The 14,605-nt window shown below is 37.7% G+C and overlaps 1 protein-coding gene and 1 long non-coding RNA gene across 2 annotated transcripts in view; both read right to left on the minus strand.

Annotated features, from left to right (window-relative positions):
• Nucleotides 1–14,605, minus strand: part of HS6ST3 (heparan sulfate 6-O-sulfotransferase 3) — a 790,122-nt gene that overhangs the window by 269,431 nt on the left and 506,086 nt on the right.
• On the minus strand, nucleotides 3,741–9,188 carry LOC102476673 (uncharacterized). Its single transcript, XR_333478.1, has 3 exons — nucleotides 9,156–9,188; nucleotides 5,840–5,982; nucleotides 3,741–3,783 (listed from the first exon to the last, which is right to left on the minus strand). It is a non-coding gene; the product is annotated as an uncharacterized LOC102476673 (long non-coding RNA).

Here is a 14,605-nt window from a genome sequence, read left to right on the forward strand (position 1 = left end):
ACACCACACCTCCCCATCCCGTCAATGCTCTGCCTCCGTATCTCTCCTCCAAATGCCCTTCCTTAAGTCCCGCTTCTCCACACACACCACATCTGGCACTAACCCCCATCTCTTGTGTTTGTACAACCTTAGGTCAATCAGTTTCAGTAATCGAGTGCAGACACTCGGTATATATTAAGTAGGGACATACAATGTCCTTCCTTCATAGACTGGCTTGCTTCACTCAGCAGTAAATCTTTCATTTCTTCCACTTTCTGTCAAAAGCCAGGGTTTTGTTGTTTTTTATGGCTGAATAGTATTCCCATAGAGTATATGTGCCACAGTTTTTCAATCCATGCATCTGTACGGGGGCATTTGGGGTGGTTCCATGTCTTAGCAATCGTGAAAAGTGCCTCAATAAACATTGATGTGCAAGCACTTTTCCAATGAAGAATTCTTCTGTCCTTTGGGTAGATACCAAGTAGTGGGATTGCTGGGTCATATGGTAGTTCTATTTGTTCTAGTTCTTTGAGGAAACTCCAAATTGTTCTCCACAGTGGCTGGACCAACCAGCAATGTAATAGAGTTCCCCTTTCACCGCACCCCCACGAGCACTTAACATTTTTTTTTAAATATTAGTGTTCTGACATGGGTTAGTTGGTATCTTATTGTGGTTTTGATCTGCATCTCCCTTACAATCAAGGATGTGGAGCATTTTTTCATATATCTTTTAACTATTCAAATGTCATCCTTAGAGAGGATTTTTTTTCCTCATTCTTCTATCTTTTAATAGGGTCGATCATGTGGGTTTCTTTTGGGGGGCAGGACAGCTACTTGATTTCCTGTGTATTCTGGTTATTAGTCCCTTACCTGATGCATAGTTTACAAAAATCTTTACACATTCTGAGTGCTGTTCATTCACACTATTACTGTGTCTTTTGCCATGCAGAAACTTCTTAATCTTATGTAATCCCATTTGTCTATTTTGAGAATTATTAACTGTGGTCTGGGAGACTTACTTAAGAAGTCTTTGCCTACCTCAATATCTCCCAGAGTTTCCCCAGTATGGCACCATTTGCTGAAGAGGTTTAGCCACCAAAAGTATAAGATATTTAGTTATAAATCTAACCAAAGAAGTTAAAGACCTCCACAAGGAAAATTACGAGAAACTAAAAAAAGAAATTGAAAATGACACAAAAAAGTGGAAGGACATCCCATGTTACTGGGTTGGAAGAATTAATATAATCAGAATGGCAATTCTTCCCAAATTAATCTATATATTTAATACAATGCCAATCAGAGTACCAGAAACATTCTTCACAGATATGGAAAAGGCAATCATAAAGTTCGTCTGGAATCACAAAAGATCCCGTATTGCCAAAGCAATTCTACACAAGAAGAGTGGAGTGGGTGGCATCTTACTGCCTGACTCAAAAATATACTACAAAGCTGTGGTAATCAAAACAGCATGGTACTGGCACAGAAACAGACATGTGGACCAATGGAACAGAATAGAGTCCCCATAAATAAATTCCCAAACATACAGTCAACTGATTTTTGACAAGGGTACCAATCAATCCAGTAGGAAAGGGAAATGGAAGCTGGGATCCTTTACATCAGATTTTAGAGGTTTATATACCTCCCTTTTAGGGTACATTTTTCCCATGACACTTTTTGCACCTAGTATACTCTAGTCTGGAGTTTTCATTTCAAAATTTGCAGAGAATATACCATATCCCCCTGAAGTGGAACAGCAATACTCACATGATGGCTACAGATGAGGAAGGATACCTGGGATTCCTGTGTTGCCCTTTACCCTATCTATTTTGAGAACCAAAGATCTGCGTGGTAGACATTTCAGAGAGTCAGTAGAGCAAAATTAATCACTACTTATAATATTCTATTCTGTTATCACATGAGACTAAATATTCACTGCTCTGCTAAAGTAACTACCATTCCTTCACTCAGTTTATTTTACAGATTGATCAATTGTCAGCTGTTGCCTACTCTACTGTTATCTCAGTTCTGGTGGGTTAGTGACGTTTCATCTCTTACACTCTTGTTGAAGGAGGGGAGAAAAATTAAATATGTGAGGCCAATTACTTTTGTCAACAAAAAGTTCGAAGCTCTCTGTATTTGAGACCCATCACTCTGTCATACGTGCTGATTTATGTACTATATCTGCAATCAAAATGCCACCAGGACCTCTGTCTGAACTTGTCCTAACATACCACCCACCACAGCACTTCTAATTTCTTCTCTCATTAAAGAGTGAGAATTTTTTTTATTTTGCAAATACACATGGAAAATACTTATTTTCCCATTGATTTAGTAGGAAATGTAGTTAATATAAATTCTTTAAGTTACTTTTTGTTGTTGTTGTTTAGTCTAATATTCATATGTTTGAGTACTATACCAGAGGTGAGTCGTGTATGTATTTAGAGTCATAAGGAATAGTTTACTTGTCTTAAAACTAGGGATGAAGAGGACCAGCAGATGGTGTAATGGTTACATCACTGGATCCCTACGTAATCAACTATGGTTCAAGTCCCAGATGCAGTGGCTTAAAACTCACACCAGGCACGTGTGCATGCATGCCCAAAATCCCCAAGAGAAGAATGAAGGAGAAGGATTGTGGCATGGCCATAATTTTTCACTTCCTGTCTTTCTGTATCTCTAGCAAGCACACATGCACTATAACAAAATTAGGGATGAGGAAAGACTCAGTGTAAAAAGATCAGCTGCCATTTCTGCAGGTTTAATTAAGGAGCTCTTTATTTTAGATTTTCCCAGATCATTCCATGGAGAAAACATTCTGATATCAATTTTGATAACCTTGTGCTTTATTTTTCTTTGTATTTCCATGTGTTTATTGCTATGGTTTTAAAGAGCCACCCCTAGTCAAATAGGAGATTTCTTCTGATTTTGTGACTAAGTGGTGCTTAAGCAGTATGCCAATGAGACATTCATTATGCAAGGTGCCACGGCAAAACAGCCAATGATCTGTGAAGGAAATAGAACTCGTCTTTGATATTTTAAAAGTGCTTTCCAAGACAGGTTATAGCAGTTCATCACAAAAGTAAAGAAAAATAATCTCAAGTAATTTTATAAGACAAAAGAATAGCAAGTATGTACTATCTTCACTTAAAAGCACATAAACTGCATGCAATCTGAGTTTTCCCCAAGCAAAGAGTTCCTGAATAGGTAGAAGAAAAGTTCTGCAAAATGCATCAGCCAGAAGTACTGTGCTAAATTGCCCAATTACTCATGCTCTATAGAAACTTTCGAAACACAGTTCATACCACTTGCTGAACTTATAAGTTCATTGGCAATCATAAGGAACAAGACAATAGTTTACTTTTCCTATTTTGGGGCAATGAAAAGTGAATGAGGTCATAAACTAGATATGTATCATTATCATTTTATAAAGGAAGGGGTTATGGTCAATTACATTATTTTCTGTTGTCTGCACGGCAACAAATAGAGGCAGGAGAAAAATCAAGAAAGTATCAGTACACAGGCTGGCCCTGATGACATGCACAGACCCCAGGATTGGGGTCAAAGCTACAGGATGTGAATAAGTGGATGGGTGTGCATGAAGGGCCTGCCGGGTTCATTTCTCTTCCAAAATCCCATCGACTCAAAAAACTTACGTCTTTGATCCCAGGCAAGCACACTCAGGAGTCCAGAGTCAACACCACCACCGCACCTTCTACAATGAACAATGCACCTATACTTCATTTAGTTGGTTACATAAACTTCTGGTCATTTTGATGATAAGCCTGTGGAGGGCCTGGGCTGAAACTGTTACACATTTTAGCTCAAAACTATGCACAAAGGAATCATGAATACATGTGTTTTGGTTAGAATGATAATAATTAAAAATAAAATGGTATGAATGATCATAGAGAATACTGATTAGACCAATTTAATAAAGCCCCCATCACCACTCCACTAAAAATACATTTTCGTATCTTGATGATTTAATCGAAGATTACTATATTGCAATTCCCAGCTGCACAAAACCTATTCTCAAGCACAATCATTATAATCTTGTGCTTTATTAAACATCTGAAAGGAATGGCATAATGGTCCTTCAAGGACAGCTCCATTAGGAAAAAAAATAGAATAATCTACAGTATAATGTGTTTAAAATGCTTTTTAAAATAGTGTTGTCATTAAGGTGATCAGCACCTGGGTTATTCTCACTGAAACAGCCTGAGGTATGCTTGATTAAAGAAACAGCTACACCCCCTTTTTCTGTATATGTCTTCCTGTGCTATAGTTTCATTAGAATGAAAATCTTCAAAACTCCATTAGATATTAGTGTAATAAACTAGGTTCGGAATAAAGAAAATAGAATTATATGTAGCTTTTTTTTGACCAATAAAATTTAAATAATTACATATATATTCTCACTTAGATATGGATTAAAATGACTCCAAAATTCACTTTGATGCTAGTCAAACTGCATGCTGAAGTCAAAATGTGATTTTAAAAAGCACAAATCAAGGGCTATCCCCAAGGCCCTTGTTAAGGGAGCTGAATCCCACATGGTCAACCATGTGTTTGAGTCCTAGCCCCTCTGTGGGGTGCATGTGTATGCATGAGCAAAATTCTAACAGGATGGAGAATTGGAGGAGAAGGGGTTGCCATTTGACCACATCCCATTGTACTTTCTCCTATTCCTCTTTCTCCTTCTGCCTTTCTGTCTCTCTCTGGTGAGTGTATATGCCCTCTGGCAACAAAAAGTAAAATAAATAAATAAATAAGGCACAAGTCCACTATTCTTTTTTATCATTTTTTGGCCAAAATTATGCCAGGTAGTCAAAATGAATCTTGCTCAGGAGCTAATTAATATTCCCCAATCTGTGTTTGAGAATAAATTGGCAGTCTACTGAACTGAAAGATAAATAAGGTGAATAACACATTTCTATTAGGACCAGAGGTGTATAAACATCCTTTGTGTCTGAAACCATTTTTAAATGTTCACATCAACCATGTTATGATTCTCATTTTTCAGATGATGAAGACAAAAACTGAAATGATGTATATGCTAGCCTGAGATGCCATAGAACCTCCTGGCTAAAAGAGAATTCCAAACCAGGTCTTCAAACTGACCCTGGGTTCTTTGTACCATGCTATCTTTTTAAAGTTTTCCCTTACCTGGCACTTGCCACAGTGCCCAAATTCTCCAGAACATTATTACATGCTTTGTAAATGAATCTGTAAATGGTTTGTGAAAAATGAACCTCTTACAGCCCAGCAGGCAGCAGGCAGCGATAACTATTATCTACCTGCTGTGAGACTTAGGGCAAGTTAGTAAATCTCTCTGAAACTTAACTTTCTGTGCTTTAATATCAAGATAATAGTACATACTCACTCTTGAGAGAAATCCATGAAATACATGTAAGAAGAACCCTCCCAGAACTTGGCTTAGTGAGTTCTCAAAAGCAACCTATTTAATATGCATCTCCATTTGAGCATTATCAAAAGCTAAGTGATAATTAAAACTGTGAATGTAGGGATTTTTTTTCCCCCAAAGATGGTATTGTTGAAGGTGAAATAAATGGAGAGTAGATGTAGATGACATGCTCACATACGAAATAGGAAATCAAAGGGCACTGGGGAGGAGGCAGAGATAATAAAAGAGCAAAAAAGGTAAAGGCTGAGAAAAATTTTGAAAAAAGAATTTAAAGAAAAATGATGACACTTAAATACATGCACTTATTCTATGGGTGGTAATTGAAGGACCCAGAGCAAACAGAGCATTTATATAATTATCTCCCCCTAACTCTATGACTCATTATTGTATAGAATAAAAGAGAAAATTGAGGGACAGGAAAGTTAAGTATCTTACCTGAGGTCACACAGCCAGTAGGTGAAGATGAGAGATTCCAATTCTGACTGTCTGACACCAGAGTCTGTGCTTTTATCGTTGTGATATTTTGAACTCGATCTCATCTGAGCTCGGAGTCAAAGCCAGCAGAGGTTGAATGTGTACTGAAAATACATAGCAACCTAGAAGACTTCTGTCTTGAAGGCAAAAACAACCAAGTGTACTACCACCACTCAGACATATTTGACTCAGTGTAGTAGGGCACTAAAAGCTTGATATAACGAGACCATGACATAGACATTGTTATTCTTCATTCACATGCAAAGACTAGTAGGATCACTTAGGGTAAACAGATGTGGCTAAAAGACACAAAAATTTCCCAGCAATCCAGTCTAAAGCTTGAGTATGTGAGGACTGTCCTTCCATCAAATGCTCAGGGCAGTTTGAATTTGCCAGGTCTGACATCCTGGGGTTTTTTCTTGGTCCTACATCCTTTGGGGTTTTCTTAGACTCATCTTTGCTCTCCTTCCTCCTAAGCACCACCACTTGAGATTATCAATCAGTAACTGCCTAGGCATATTTTCCACTTGTTCTTAACCAACTAGGTGGAGTTCTTCATTATTGGGTCTAGTTGGAAACAGTCCCAAACTGATTGTACCATTGCTAGTTGTGTGACCTTGGATAAAGCCTTTAACCTCCTTGAGTGCATCTTTGTCTATGAAAATTGATGCTACAGGCTCCACCCCACAGGGCACTTGCAAAGATACAAAAAGATTATAACTGTGAAAATATCCGGTTCTCTTCGCGGTTAGTGTCCCGGACCCGGTGGCTTAAAACTCACACCAGGCGCGTGTGCGTGCGTGCCCAAGATCCCAAGAGGAGAATGGAGGAGAAGGGATTGCAGCATGAACATCCCCCCTGGGGGGTGATTTCTCACTTTCTGTCTCTATGTCTCTCTGTCTGTCTGGCGAGCGCACGTGCCCTATAGCGAAAACCTCTCAAAAAAAAAAAATATATATATATATCCGGTCCTCTATAAACATTTGTTGAATCTGGACTTCAGGAGTAAATATTACTTACGAACGTCTGGACCTATTGTTTTGAGAACCTCACTATTGGTGAATCTATCTCAGCTTTAAAGATGACCTATAAATCACCTGGATTAAGCAGTTCAAAATATTGGGTGTGACATCAGATATAGGACCATTTCTTTTCAGCATACCCAACAATGGCAATTTGAGGTAGTTGCTGCTGCAGACAAAAATGCGTGCAACCAAAATATCCTGAGCCATTATTATATATCATTAATGTCACTTTTAGCATTGGAAAACTGCTTTTCTGTCATTTTTATAAGTAATGACTCACCCATGCCTATGCTGTAGTTACTATTGTTCGCAATTCTCATCAAAGTGGATGGTTTGGAGCACGCACAATCAAGAGCTGGTATCAGAGTCAGGATGAAAACTGTCTCACTGTGTTGTCCAATCAAGCCTCATTGACCAGGATTAGAATGCAGTCACCTTTGAACTTTTCTAAACAAATAGCTTTTTCAATCAGCCCAAAAGTACACCCAGGTAGAACTTTTTTGCTTTGTTTTATTTTCCTATGGTTAGAGGTAACCCCACTGAAACATTTAGTCATAATGAGTTCTTACCAAATTCAAGAGTGATTATAGAAATTCAAAGATGTGCATTTTGAAATCAACTTTCAGGATTGGATACCTAAGACTGGGTATAAAGCCTAAATAAAATACCACCTATATGAGAAAGAAACTTCATGATTTCTTTTTTAAAATTATTTTTTAAAATTCACATTTAACCACTGTACATCTTTACCATGTACAACAACATGGCTTTTCCCAGCATGAATACAGTATATATTAGTCAAGTCAAAGACATTACCAATACATTATCATCAACAGATAACTTTTAATTTTTGTGTTTATTGAATATGTTGAAGAAATTTTGTCTTAATGTTAAGGAAATGAAGTCATAATTTAAATAACCTAATTATATACCTAGTTAGTTAACAACAACAACAACAAAAAACTAGCACTAAAACTGAAATCTTTTTCCTTCAAGTTCAGTGTGTATTTTTAAAAAGGTGTTATAAACATAAGGGAATGAAAACCTAAGGCTATTCTATTATTTTATGAACAACTAGGTCCCTCCTATCCTAATACCAGGGAAGGCTCAGCTGTGACTCTCTCCAAATTTAAGAATAGCCTTAGGAAGGACATATGGTCAATAGTGGGTTGATCAAAAATGCATTTCTATTGTAATAAGAATGGTCTAGGTGCAGGGGACTGTCTTCTGGGGCAACTTGACCTTCAGACCTTTCTTGAAAATTTCAATTTCTCCTTAATTTATATGCACAGGAGATCAAAATATAATGATCTATGATGCTAACTTAAGGGAGTTGAGATTTTTGGGAAATAAATGGTTTGAAGAATTTTCCCACTTAAAAAAAATCCAGAATGTATTATATCTGTCTAGCATTTATTGTCACTGACATGTGTGATGCTTTTCAGACAAGAATGCATTGTCTTCCATATCTCACTCCAGTTCATGTACTGTATTCCATTCAGGACTTTTTCTTTTTAAAGAACCATCTGCCTAAAGTGACGTTATTAATTCACTTTGTTGTGTTTTCTGACATAGCTACAAATTGCAGATCATACTTGTTTTTAATAACAAATTGTTCATAGAGCTTTAGGCAGAACTTAACATGAGAGTCTACATATAGACGTATTTACATTTGTACTCAAGCAATTCATATTAACCCTAGTCTATGTTTATTAACACCACAAGCATGTGGTAGAACAACTCAGGTTAACTCGAATACACTGTAGTTGTCAGTTTCCTGGTTAGGTCCAGTGAGCTCTGCTTTAAAGCTGCAGTTTTATTATCATTATACATCTGTATATTATCTCAAAATTTTCTTTAACATTATTAAATTTAATGGAAGCTTAAGGCAGATGTTTCCTAGAAAGTCTTTATTAACTATTCCCTTACTGTGCAACTCATCTGACTACTGGTCCTGGAGAATTAAGTCTAATATTGTTTACTTTTTAAGTTGAGAAATAAAACCTGCACATATTTGTGGTGTCCAACATGTATTTTGAAATATGTAGACACTATGGAATGGCTAAGTTGAGCTCATTAACAAGTGTATTACCTCATATACATTACATGGTAAGAACACAAAATCTACCTGTAGCAATTTTCAAGGACATATTGTTCTTAACTTCGGTTGTTGTCTTAGTCCATTAGTGCACTGCTAACAGAAATACTCGAGACTGGGTGATTTATAAAGAAATAGATGCTTATTGACTCACATTTCTGATGGCTGGAAAGTCCAAAGGCATCACAAAACAGCAAAAGACTAAACTTAGAGCAGGGCAGTCTATATCGATGTGGATCTGTTTGCTTCATTTTTCTCTCTTTATAAACATACTGGAACTCAACCATGGGAATCCTACCCCAATGACTTTATCACACCCAAAGGCACCCACCTAGAGACAGAAAATGGGCCAAAGTTTTCACTTAATGCCTTTTCAATACAACACACTGTTATGTCCTAAAACATGAACTTCTGACGGACATCCAGTCACTACCTACTAAGACCAATTTCCAAATCCTGAACCCTTGGAAGACAAGTCATTATCTCAACCATAACAGTCATCATGCTGCATTCTAGATGTCTTGAACTTATTCTTCCTGTCTAACCGAGATTAGACAGGACTCCGTATTCTTGTGTCTCATACTGTTTGTTTATTGGCAATCCCACTTTACCCAGCCAACTGTAAAACTTTCAACCATCACAAAATATTAAATCCCACAGTGCCTTTTCCTAGCTCAGAATGGGAAATACCTAAGGGAGGTTGACACTATGAATCTGGGCCAGGTGCCAAGAGGAGGTTTCTGGTTACTGACAATGGAGGTGTAGGTCCTATGCCCAGAGGCTGGTGAGAATGGGCTTTTCTGAAGTCAGAACCTCGATCCAGAGTCCACATACAAGGAGACTGTGCCATGCTCTTCACCAGAGAACCACATAAAAAATCATTTGTGCAGTGAACACTAGCTTTGTTATAGTGGATACAGAAGATTTCTTCTACCTTTTATTTATTTCTTTTTAGCTATTTATATTCTGAAAAAGGATATTAATGAGTATAATGAGTATATTTACTTGTTTAGTTATGATACTCAATCATTTTAATTGTTGGCTTTTATTGTTTTTACTGTTTTTCATATTCTATGATTTTCTATGCAAAAATGCATCATGACGTTTCCAATGATCATACACACACACACACACACACACACACACACACACATATATATATATATATTGTAATTATGGTAGAACAAGGGACGATATCTTATCCATAAAACTCACACCTCTTGGCTTAGTAACTCACATTCCTGGTTCTTATGTATTCTAAATGGTCGTGTCTCCATTTCTTTCTCCTGCTGCTCGTTTTCTTTCTGTCCCTTAAATGAGTATGATATCCAAGGTTCTGACCTCTCTTCTGTCTCAGACACTAACATATCCCCTGAGCTCTGGCACCACATTCTAACTACCTGAACATGTTCATCTATTTTCAGCTAACTGCCTAATCAACCTCCTATTTGTATTTCAGTCTTTTGCATTCATTACCCAGCCTAGTCAAATGCATGCTAACACACACACACACACACACACACACACACACACATACGTATGTACACACAGACTCCCCATTGTACTATTCCTAATGCTATTTATTGTACCAATATTCTGTGAGTCAATCAGTTCAGAATTTCAGCCAACTTTGATTTACTTCTCTCCCTCATAAAATTCCTACCATCATGGTACGCCATGATGGTGTCACAATTGTATCTGCTTTCTGACATGGCTTTCTTCTCTGAGGTCCCATTTAATTCAGTCTGGATAAAACTAAGTCCCTCGGTCACTGCATTAATTTTTAAAATATTCAAGAAGGTTCTGGAACTAATTCACGAAACTTCAAAGTAACTTGGTGAAATTAACCTGACACATAAGACTCCACCAAATGTGGGCATTTCTGTGCAAGGCTACCTTTATATTCCCACATTTTGTCTCCTTGTTCTCCTCAATGCCAACATGTAGAGAGAATGCTTTCCATCCATATTTCAGCCTTTTATCAAGTTGATTCCCTTCACCTATACTACTGACAGTCTATTCTCCTCCAAGGTTCAGTTCAAATCACATTTCCTCTGAGAAGACTTCCATGAACACTCCAAGGCCTTCTTTCTTCCCCTAAACTGTGGGGACAGTCTACATCACTCATATCACATCCACAGCATAGCACCTCACCTTGTGGCCATTGTTCTTTGCCATGCATCAGTGCCATATTGTCAGCATGTTGGAGGCAGGGACTATGCCTTATTGATGATTGGAATGAGACAGTGCACATAGTTGGTGCTCAGTAAGGGTATGTCTAACATTAAATAATGGGCATTTGAGTCCCCTGGAAGAAAAGGGAAACCAGGAACAAACAAATCAAAGTGTAGAACTGAGAGGGATAAGGATAATCTGTGCATGTGAGGAATTATGACTTGGATCCCTTCAAAGGCACTTCAAGTTTTGTGGGGTGCACCATCTCTGGTGACCCCAAGGTCCATCCCATAACCCAAGGAGGAAATACTGAGCCCTAATGTTGGGCTTTCCTTTCCTAGCCCCTACCTCACTCCTTTTCCTGCAGCTGGACAACTCAAACCCTGCTAGATCTCAATAGCATTTGCTACCAGTCTTGCTCCAAATCTTTATTCAGCCATTATAACTAGACTTGTCTCTCCTCCTACCTAACATTCTAGTTCTGGCAGCTGGAGTCATTTCCTTTATGCTAAGGCTCTGCCTTGCCAATCTCCCCTGTTCCCCAGTTCCCTTAGCTTTAGATTTTAGTTTGTTTCTGAGTACTATCCTCATATCTCCACCAGCATATAATCTTATTCTTGAACTTCAGCCAAATGCCCTCTCCCTGCTCTAGTACCCTTTGATGACAAATTTCTGCCTACCAAAATCACTACCAAGTTACAGTCGTGTGTCCAGATGCCCCTAGAATTCCTTACTGAGATGTTCACTCGTTGGCCAGGATATCTAGCTTTGGCAGTCCACCTAGACTTGCTCCCAAGAGTAGGCAGTCCATATTGCCCATAGACCCCTAGATGGGAAGAACTGAATTAGGTCCATGGACCCTTTCCCATTCTATTGACCTGGCTCTGACCACAGATGTGACTATTGGAAAGAGGTCAGCTGTAAAGAACCCCAAAATACCAAGCACTAGTATTATTCTACCTACAGAGATGCCAAGTCAGCACTTTCCTTAGCTACACCTGTATTGATTTTATAAATCTTGACCCAAGACAGTGAAACTTATCCTCATTGTGAGCCCATATGGGGGACATGATCAGAAAAGGACAGAAAAGTTTCAGAAAAGTGAAACTTCTTTTTCAAATTGCCAGAAACTTCTTTTTTAAATTGCACTCACCAGAGAGAGAGAGGCAGAGAGAAGGAGCAAGCAAGCCCACAGTGGGGTGTATCCATGCTACAATCCCTTCTCCTCCATTTCTCCATCCTGTTGAGATCTGGGGCATTCACATGCACACACACACACACACACACACACACACGCGCGCGCACGCGCGCATATGCGCGCACACGTGCCAGCATGTTTTTCAAGCCACCAGAGCTAGAGTGTGTACCATGGTCATCCATGATGAATGTGGTTTCCCTAACCATTAGGCTGTGGGGCTGGCCAAAAAGTGAAATGGTTTTAAGAGAAAAGACATTGAAAATAGCATCGTAATCCTCTGTACTTCTGTAATAGGTATATAGCATGCATCTAAGCAATAAATACATGCACTTTGAATTGCTCCAAAACTACTGTAATAAACCAAATTTCATTTTTAATGCATGCAGTAAACTTTTTTCCTAGGATATCAGTTAAGATTGCTCTATCTTAAAAAAAAAATAAAAACTGACTTACTCTGTATGCTTATAGCACAGAATAAATAGATCAACTAACTTAAAAGTTGGCAGGTTTACAGTTCTTACAGAGAAGAGAAATTAAAGCCAAACTGAAGATAAAAAGTAAGTATTTTTTTATATTTATGAAGTCTTAAAATTATAGGCTGAACATACAAGGTCACTACAGAGCTGGCAGAGAGCTGAAGTTAAATATTTCCTACATTAGCTTTATTTCCTCAAGTCAGAAAGTATGCTCTGGGGGTGGCCCTGTTAGCTAAGCAGTAGGTGGAGGGGTGGTTCTGATGCTCTGGGCAGTGTGTATCCTCAGTAAACATTTATAGTTAAATCCCCAACTCAAGACTGGCTAAATCCCTTCTTGAAGTTTCGTCACATGGTGAATTATGAAACACAATGCTCTCTTGAGTATGTACACATTATACTGTCTTTAGATTGTAATTATTTTGTGTTTATTTTCCTGAGTGTTTGTGTTTACTATTCCCCTTAGCGGTAAGTTCTGCAGGACAAGATCCTTACTTTCCTTATCCGTAATCCCAGTGTTGTGCATAATAACATCGCCCCAAATATGGTGGTTTCTCAATAGAAAGCGTGAGTGGATAAATATATTTTATATATTTTATATACACATACACACATATATACACATACACACACACATACATATATTTAGCAAGCTCCCTTGAGAAACTTGCCAACCCTAACACCTATCTAGATGCTTGGGAAAATAAGAAACCAAAAGGAACAAGTCAGCAACAGCAATAAGAACAACAACAAAATCTCTGCTTGTTCACTAAATATATAAGGACATCCAAGCACCATAATTTAAGGTGTCACTTTCAAAGCTAACATTTGACTTGATCACCTTGAAAACCTGTCTCTAAAGCATAAGAAAAAATATTAATCTTCCTTGTATTCATCTCTCTGATCACTAGAAACTTATTAACATTTAATTGTCTTGAATCTGAATTTGGTTTTCAGGAAGCTTCAGAGAATTAGCATACTTTAAGTTAATCCTTGTAAGATATTAGTTTTTGATCTCAAAGATGGTTAATTTAGGTTGTTTACATGTCAGATTTGGACAGAGTTAAAGGTTAAAGCCTGCCTTTGAAGTCTAAATCTAACTGACAGTTGATATTAATAATTCTATCATTACTGAAACTGTGATTAGAATTGTCTAAATATCTCATGCTAGTAAAAGTGTCATATGATTCCTGCTTACTCTCCCTGGGAGATGACCTGACTTTTGAATTTTCATTACCCCTAAAATTATCAGCTTCAAAACAGCATTTATGAAAATAAATTAACAAAAACATTTAAATGAGGTTTTTCTGAAAAGTTATGTGCTCATACAAAATTGAAAGACAACAATGAAATTACTTAAATTAATCATTTCTTTATTCACTCAACACATAATTATTAAGATTGAGATTAAAAAAAAAAACCTGCCAAGATAGTGTCCCTACCAATAAAGAGTTGGGGGGAGAGGGAAACTAGGTTTTCTTTGTTGATTTAATAAGCATTGGTATTTACTTACAAAGATGACCTGACATGGGTCCATATTCGGCTTGAAGTGCCGTAAGGCTGGGAGCATGCTGCCCACCATCGAATCTCTAATATTAGAAGCACCGTGATACATACATGATAATGTATTATTCTATGATGCTTTAAAAGGCATTGATGTAATAGGAGAGCAAAGGTGGAAACGGAAAACAACACACAATATGATGAGTGAGATAATTAAAAAATCTGCATGGCATCTCGTTGCATGTAAGGAATGCC

Source organism: Tupaia chinensis, unplaced genomic scaffold (genome assembly GCF_000334495.1).
Source record: "Tupaia chinensis unplaced genomic scaffold, TupChi_1.0 Scaffold000057_1, whole genome shotgun sequence".
In the NCBI taxonomy this organism is placed as follows: Eukaryota; Metazoa; Chordata; class Mammalia; order Scandentia; family Tupaiidae; genus Tupaia; species Tupaia belangeri.